This window comes from Phalaenopsis equestris, unplaced genomic scaffold, assembly GCF_001263595.1.
Source record: "Phalaenopsis equestris unplaced genomic scaffold, ASM126359v1 Scaffold001189, whole genome shotgun sequence".
NCBI classification, from domain to species: Eukaryota; Viridiplantae; Streptophyta; class Magnoliopsida; order Asparagales; family Orchidaceae; genus Phalaenopsis; species Phalaenopsis equestris.
Window position 1 is genome coordinate 220,185 of NW_018165628.1, and position 7,790 is coordinate 227,974.

Consider the following 7,790-nt stretch of genomic DNA (forward strand, 5'->3'; position numbering starts at 1 on the left):
GAAGATGAAATCTGAAGTTCCTTTGCCTCTAAATCGCCTCAAATCCGCCCAAAATCAAGCCCTAGCGTCCCAAACCGAAGGTTGAAGATGGCTTAAGCGTAAAAAATTGTGGCCACAGTAAAAATTGCAAATTTTTAGGGGTTTAATCTGCTGTCAAGTCGAGGGCGCTGTCGACGCTGAAGGCCCGAAAAATTCCATATTTTGATTTTTTAATTTTTAATTTCCTATCAACTTACTCCAATTTTCTCCAAAGATTTTTTAGTATTTTTTTAAAAATAATTTTTATCTAACAATAATTCACAAAAAAACATTCTCACAAACACTAATTTTCACAAACAACAATAAACTAACTTTTATATATAAAAGTACACTTTACAAACATTCAAACACCTTTTTTTAATTATACAATCACACATATTAAACAAATTAATTATAAATCGGCGTCGAAATCAAGCCATAACATTAAACGCTATCACAAAACTATACACACAATCAAAGTTCAGAATTCTAAAGCAAAAACAAACCAAACAAATCAAATTCACTCAATTATGCTAAATATATATAATGTTCTAAAATAGATAGAGAATCTAAAGTCTTCAATTATTACACCTCTTCTTCAGTGCTTTCTCCTCCTCTGATATTTATCATAGATTGGTAATGAACATATAAGTTGTAGAAGGATCAGTACAAGAATTGATCTGTCAAATTTTCTTTGATCCACCCATTTTCTTTAAACATCAGAACTAATCGTGCTTCAAAAGTTTTAGTGTGATCAAAATTTTCTTTCATTCTGCAATCTAGGTGATCGAAAAGGTATTTAAGATCTCCTACTGCATTTATAATAATCTGAAGTTCCCTTTCAATTTTCTTCAATTTCTTTTCCAAAGCAAGCGAACTTCCAACTGTTGGTGGTATTAATGGAGTTGAAGCATGTGAAGATTGATCTATGGTATCTTCTAATACTTCATTTCCATTTACAAAATAATTCTCATCAATAGGGATCATGGGCTTCTAAGGTAATAAAGTCTTTTCCCAACTTTTATATGGCACTTGGACTTGACTACAAATCAAAAAGATGGTAGATGGATGCCCATAAATTGGTTCATTAGTAAGGACACCCATAATAGATTTAAATATAATAGACCCTATATCAATGGGTTTTTCCATTTGAATGTAGTAATTTAAAATAGCACATTCTTTGGTGACTCTATTAATTTTCATAGTAGGGAGTAACTTTGCATCAATAAAGAAATGTCATTGCTTCGAGATTGGATTAAATAATAAAGTGGAGAAACTAACATATCCTTCATCTCGTACCTCCCACATCTCATTTTGATCCGTCAGAAGATTATACACATCTTGCATCAAATCTCATGTAGGAATGAAATTTGTATAATGACATATTAGAATATTGTCTATCATATACAATTAATTAATCCTTGCAGAAGTAAATGGTACAGCTTTACCTCGTACGAAGGCAACATCTTGAGTAATTCCATGTAAGTTTGCATAAAAATCCTTCACCATAGGTACGACAATCGCAGACGTAGTGTAACACAGAACTTCCCAATGCCTTTACAGAATGATCTTATCAATCAGACCAATTGGATTGATCACTCCATGATTAACAAATTCTCTTTCCTTGATCAATCTCCTCTTCGTAATAACTTTATCGTATAATCGTTGCACGTCAAAACTAATAAACTTTCTTTTATTGAAAACTCCATATCTTAAAGTATTTCTAGAATTAGAAGCCATGGAATCCAAAAATAGGAAGTCTCTAGCGTCCAAGAATGTTTCTAGGCCTTTTTAAACTCTTCCCGAAGGTTAATATGAAGTGAAATCGTGTCAAAATCTGCCAAAAATCTTCTAAAACCGTTCAACATTAGTCGGTGTCGTCGGCGCTCCCGATTGGCATTGCCGGCGCTAATGTCCATTATCTAGGGCGTCGTCGGTGCGCATTCTGGCGCCGTCGGTGCGCATTGTGGTGTCGTCGGCGCTAATGGCCAAAATTGTGACTTTCATTTTTTTTTGTTTCAATTCGATTCCAAATTTTCCTCCAATACAAATATTTGACTTAATTTATAACAAATGCAATTGTGTAGGATTATTAACTACTAATATATAAGACACTTTATCAAACAAAATAGTAATACATAGCAATATAAGCATGGGTTGCCTCTCACAAAGCGTTTGGTTTAACGTCGTCAGCCCGACATACCATTTGTTTAGTTGGGTTGACTTAACATTAAGACTTTTTTAAACTGAGATATGTGCTCTTCATAATAGTGTTTAAGGTTTCATAAGATGATTGAGTATTAATAATCTGTCCTAATGAATTCTCCTCTAATATTGGGGCTATTTAAGAATAATTCACTCTCATTTGATCAATCTTTTTATAAATAACAACAATTTGAGATGCCAAAATAGACATTGCATCAGAATTATGAATACTAGCTACTCTATTAGGATTTACCCTTTCAGAGGGTCACTAAAAATTATTAGTAGCTATTTGTTCAATTAAAGAATATGCTTCATCAAAAGGTTTTGACATTAATGAACCACCCACATCAGCATCTATAATAAATCTAAATCTAAGTGATCCTACTAATTAAAATGTTTGAATTATTAACCAATCAGGTAAAACATGGTGTGGACACTTTCGAAGAAGATCTTTAAATCTTTCCCAAGCTTCATATATCGATTCCCCTTCAAACTGACAAAAAAATGTAATATCATTTCTAAGCTTAGTGATTTTTTAGGGCGGAAAATCGGAAAATATTTAGCCAAGATAGGGCGGAAAATATTTAGCCAAGATTTTTTGTGATTATTCTCCCTAAGTTATAATAGATTCAGGTGCTAACAAATTTAACAAAGCCTTGGCTTTATCCCTTAATGAAAAAGGAAAAATTCTAAGCCTAACAGCATCATTAGACACTCTGTCATATTTAAATGTAGCATAAATTTCAAGAAAACTAGCAAGATGTAAGTTAGAATCTTCAGTAAGTGATCCTTCAAACTGATTATTTTATATCATCTGGATAATAGCAGGTTTAAGCTCAAATGAATTAGCAACAACATTAGAATTTTGAATAGTCAGGTGAAGTTCATCTACTGTCGGATTCGCATAATCTTTTAAAGGTTTTTGTCAATTTTCTTTTATTGGATTATCTAAGTTATTTGCCATTTCTTATAAATTTTCAATTTCTCTTTGTTGTTTTCGAATTTTTCTAATACTACATTCTAATTCTGAATCGTAAGGTACTAAACATTCAGATCCAATATTTCGCATAAACAAATAAAGTAAGCAAAGTAAAATAAACACTAATAAAAATATTTCTTTTTGGATTTTTAATTTTTAAATTTTTTTATGGTATATATATTATCTCTAAATTTTCTAATTTATCAAAACTATTTAATTTAACTATTAGCATCCCCGACAACGACGCCAAAAACTTGATCTGATTTTTTTGTTGTGACAGATTGTGTAAAATTTAAATAAGTATAATCAATTAATATTCGGATTCTACGCAAGTATACGTATCGTTATCAAGTAATAATGGACTTTCTATTTAAGCCCCAATTATCAATCCCACGGGGAATGTTTAAATTGGAGATGATAAATTTGCTAGGAAATTCACAGAAAGTCAATTGAAATCACTATCACTAATTTCAATTGTTGAAATACAATCAAAATTAAATTTCTAAACTATTATCAAATAAAAAATATAAAGTTTAAAGCAGTAAATACTAATCTATTAATTATGTTTATGTAATGAAGATTTTTATGTGAAAAAACATCACTCCCACTACAATGAAGCTATGGTAAAATGAGATGAGATAAATGTTCATAATATGTATTGTGTCAAATAGGAGCAATTTTAATTCTCTACCCTGATACAGTGCATAGAAAATCATTGGTTAATCTTAGTGTTTAGTCCCTAAATTCGGGGCTAGGCTAGGAGGATACCGGCTCCCACTTCCCTTCACCTGTAGGTTAGCTCTTGCTTCAGTTTTTAAACAATAAGATCAAATTGAAGATTTTAGTCTATCACCCTAAAGGTTCTCCAATTCTACACCCAACAAAAAATATTTTCCTATTTATTTTCACTTAATTCCATGAACAATGTTCTCCTCCATGGAATCAAATGTGATCCTCACTCTGTTGTAAAACTCATACTCTATTTCTTGGATCATATGTTTCTGTTGACCTCACTTTTGGTTGAGGTTTAGTTTTTCCTCTTTAGTAGCCTAAGGTCTAGCCATAGGACTTTCCTACTGACTATTATTATCTCTTCATTTCACCATATCTCAGAGTAGGGAGAAAGATAGAGGGAACTACTCAGACTTCATGAGAAAGAAATAACAAAACATAAATTTCATATATAAAAGAAAGTTTATACAACATTGATAAACAAACAATACTTATCTAAAAACTCTTTCTTAAAGAAAATCCTTTGTAGCCTTTCCTTAGAAATGCAGGAAGAAGATATCTCTCATTTTTCTACTTCTCCAACACTCTTATAGAAAGTTTCACACTAAATCTCACCACAAAAACTCTAAACTATGAAAGCAAAATAAAAAATTGACTCCAATATGGTACTGGAATGGAATGATGTGGTGCGAAAAATAAACGTAGAGGAGTGAAAAACATAGAGGAACACTTTTTCTAATGAAATTTGGTCCCAAATAGAGCTTAAGGTCTGTTCTCCAAGAGGTGTCTCCAAAAACTCTTCAAAAAATTATCCAAATACATCGAACCTTCTACAAACGGGGTCTGCACCGCCTTTGGCGCCGTCAACGCTGGTCTGGCGCCGTCGGCGCTGAGTAAAAATATCCAGCCTTAAGTTGTTCTGCGTCGTCGGCACTGCCGGCGCTGAGCATTCTTCAAAAATATAATTTTGACTCCAAATTTCATCCTTTTTGCTTTAAGCCCCAAAAATCAACAACTTGCAAGAAACATCAAAATACCTTCCATTAAAGTGAAATATCACAAAAAATGAGTATAAAATATGGGTCTAAAAATGCATATATTTTCATTGTATCAATGGTAGGCACAATACTTCTTCAGATCTAAGAGGTAAGCTCTGATCTTCATCGGTGGTGCTCTATGAAATTAGTCTTTATTTTGTATGACCTATATTATCTCGATCATTGAAGCTCTCAATGAGTTTGTTTGGGATCCTTGTGGTTAGGGAGTGTACACTCGTCATATCAAGCTATCCACTGGTTAGAATATCAAACCTAAGTACATTTTTTATGTGTCTGTCAGTTACTTTGTGCTCTCAGGGTGGTCGAGTGTCTTCGTATCGAGGATAAGTGGAAGGTCACGAATCATATCTTAGTCTCTAGCTTTCAAACTGAGCAACCCTTTTCTATGAGAGACGTGTGGATAATCCACTTTACAAAAAACATAATTAGAGTTATACTCTGAGCCAGTATATGGTTGTTGGCCAGCCCCAATAACCTAGCTAGTGTCTTTGTTGTTGTGGGCCTAACACATATCAGGAAGGTCCTTCCTTCAGCCCCTAAGTTAGGGAGACATGAGAAACAATAGGCTCTAGGTTCCTTACTTCCAACATTTCCTTTTAAAAGCGAGTGATAAACAAGCACAAACTCTCACTCTATCCTTATTGAAGCTGTAGAAGAGTGTGAGAGTTCATCTGTGGTTTATGAACACTCGAGAATTGCACCACAAACATTCATATAAAGACAACAAACAATGTGATTATTCCCGATAATAATTCGTTGAGTCACTTGAGACTCCACTCCCTCAATGTTGTGAAAACAAAAGATGATGCTTTAGCACCTCAATAAAGCTTAGTAGACTCCACACGATTGACTTAAACGAGGCTCTATGGCTGGCCAAATAGTTACACAAAATGCAGGACTCTAGTTTTGGGAACTTGAATCATTTTGGTGGCTTAACCTCAGAGATTTGTTGAGAGAATGCATACTCGGGTTATTACGGTGTCTCAATATGTTTGATCTGATCCCGACTGATCATTATCAAACCAATAATGTTAAAGTACTAAGAGTCAGCATCCCCTTTTAAGGTTGGGGGGACTCTTTTTACTGTTGGGTGCTAACCCTTCCTCTCAAGGTTGTTGTTCTCTTCCCTAGCTTAGCGCACCTCAGATGAAATTCAACATATGATCCTTCAACTCCTAGATCTGTTGGGTCACAAATTTTCTGGTGCACTCCACGTTGCCTGTGTCTCTATTCTGTGTTTTTTTCTGTGTTACTCCTCTTCTTGTTGATGACACAATTCAAACTCACCGCACCTAAAATGTTAAATCTTAATTTGTTTGTGAATCACATTTATGGAATATAATATAAATAACGAGAGATGGAGAAAGAAAGTGAGACTGAATGAGAGAGAATGAATAATAATATGCCAAAATCAATCTTGTCTTATTCATAAAATGATTCTCCTATTTATAGAGGAGAAGATATATAATTATGATATTACATTTTTTCCCTTCTTTAAGAGGATATATAATTTGTTATTTCTAGTATTTTATATGGGTAAGTCTGTCATCTGAATTTTTTCTGACATGACCACCTAAGCTTAGATGGCTCAGGTTGACAACATCTGTTCAGTCGGCTAAGTTTGGTAAATATGGGTCGACCGGTTGATATGACATGATTGTTGATCTTTCAACCTTGATGAAGAGCATCTGTGTGGCCGTGACATGGTTGGAGATACTAAGGAAATATATCTTCCCTTGGATTGGCTCTACTACGGCAATTTGACTCAGATACCCATTTGTCTCAATTTTTGCTCAGTGCTCGTTTTATTATTCTAGTCATCTTTGGTCAGTCTTCCGGTATGATCGGCTTTGGTCTTGCTGGCTTGGCTCAGACATATTCATTTGATGGGATAAGTAGGCCTCACGAATTTCTGTCGATGAGCCATTTTTTATCGCACCGTTTCCTTTTGGATCGTAAGATCACCTCAGGATCAACACTAACTAATTTGAGACGCAATTTCAAAATTTTTAATATATGTAAATACTACAAGATAAAAACTATTGTTCATAATTTATATATTGAATTATTGATATGCGCTAAAAATGTGAATGTGTGTAAATTTTTACTTTGTTTTAGAAGTATATAATTGGAAATTATATTGTATACTCAATATTTAAGAAAAAACAAGAACAACATGAGATGAGCAAAATCATTATTTATTTGGATTATAATATTATTTACAAGTATAATGCAAGCGTATTTAGGGAATGTGAAAGCTTTTTTCATACCAGAATTTTGAAGTATTTTATCGTGGAGTACTAATATGGCGACTTAAATTATATATGATTTAAATAAGGGGCATTTACATCGATACCACTCAATTCTTATTTATTTACATCTCTAATACCTAAAAATCTACTTTTCAGATTTATACTACCAAAATTATCACATAAAAAAAATCATTATTTTGATTTTGAAAAAGTGAAATACACCTTTTTATGCATATTAACACGACCCCTATGTTAAAAGTTAAATTTAGCTCTTTGGATATATAAATATATAAGAAAAGACAAGTAAATAATAATGATGTTTTAGATACAATTGTAAAAATTTGAATATTATGTGTGTAAATATGGAACCCTAAAGGTTAGATATGTAAATATATAATGCAATTAAAAAATAAATAAGAGAGGAAGAAGACGGATTTTAGTTATTATAGTTTTGTTCACACATAAAAATACACACCTAGTTTCTAACGTCAACAACGAATTAAAAAAAGAGAATCCGTACAAATTTAAGTTGCGCAATAAGTTTTT